The 1,272-nt window shown below is 32.9% G+C and overlaps 1 long non-coding RNA gene across 1 annotated transcript in view; it reads left to right on the forward strand.

The window, feature by feature from the left end:
* The window catches only part of LOC107578530 (uncharacterized), a 3,065-nt gene extending 2,107 nt beyond the window's left edge, over nt 1-958 (forward strand). Inside the window, exon 2 of the long non-coding RNA XR_001608357.1 lies at nt 421-958. This is a non-coding gene — a long non-coding RNA (uncharacterized lncRNA). The remainder of the gene's footprint in view (nt 1-420) is intronic.
* Nucleotides 959-1,272: the final 314 nt, after the last annotated feature.

The raw sequence follows: 1,272 nt of genomic DNA on the forward strand, positions 1-1,272 counted from the left end.
TGAATCTTTTAAGTGTGACAAATATGCAAAAAATAAAAAAAAATAAAACGGTAAGGGGGCCAACACTTTTTCACACCACTGTAATTTTTAACATGATTTTTTCTAACAAATGATTTATGGATAATCAAGCAAATCTAAGTTGCTTCATTCCAGTAAATGTTCATCTTAAAATTACACTAACAATATAAAAATGACTTATGTTTACTTCATAAAAATCAGTAGCTTTCACAGCAAAAAGGCACGTTTCATTACCTTGAAGGTGTATGGTTGTAGAATTATACTAAAAGGCCTTTCACTTACTAATGAAAGTATATACTGTCAATCAGATAACACAACATTAGAGGCCTTAGAAATTCAAGTGTATTTTTCTATTACTTAGCACCCTGTTTCCATTTTAAAATAAAAACATTTCTCCTCCAGTCAATAAGCAGCTTGCAGACAAAGAGAGAGTGGCAGCAGCTCTGGAGAACTCTCAGCTGCTGGAGGTGGTCAACCAGTGTCTGTCCTCCAGAGCCATGTGATCCCAAGAATCCTGCCGCTGTTGTTGTGTAGTCCTTCGACAGTCAGGATTGAACACTTACAGACAAGCCAGAGTTGAGTGATAATAACAGTGCTATTATTTGTGGCTATTTTTTATGTATCTAGTGCTGTGCTCCACAAACAACACCAGACCAGGAGGACTGTTTAGTGCTTAAAAAGTGAGAGATGCTTCCAGGTAGAGTTTAAAAATGTGTCAGGAAAAGAAACGGTGGTAATAGAGAATTCATGTGGAACCTATATATATATTTTTTTTTTATTTTATTTTATTTTTTCTGTTTGACAGTACGTGGATACAGAAATAAATGTTATTCTGTCATATATTTATGAATATGTGCAAAATGACTTTACTTTTAGAAAGTTGTGGACTTTTCAAATACATTTTTTTATTGGTCAAAATGGAAAATGTGTGCAACAGAAATAATTTGAACTGCTTTTTGTAAATCTTGTTTTTGCCAAAAAAAAAACAAAAAAACATGTGAAATCAGTTTTGTTAATTTTTTTTAAGAAGTTCAATCACTTAACCATGAGCAAACAGTATTTTTCTATGGCCAGTAGAACTGTTGTAGTTGCTGTGGTGTAAATATTTAATTTCTACAGATAAATCAAATACATGGCTTTACTGGTATATGGATAGATCATAATACATCATTATCTTTATACTAGACACTTCATAATATAGGCAGGGTTACTTCTAAAATGTCCTCCTGGAAAGAAGACAGGGTCTGTGGCACA

This window comes from Sinocyclocheilus grahami, unplaced genomic scaffold (genome assembly GCF_001515645.1).
Source record: "Sinocyclocheilus grahami isolate Dianchi unplaced genomic scaffold, SAMN03320097.WGS_v1.1 scaffold10756.1, whole genome shotgun sequence".
Lineage (NCBI taxonomy): Eukaryota > Metazoa > Chordata > Actinopteri > Cypriniformes > Cyprinidae > Sinocyclocheilus > Sinocyclocheilus grahami.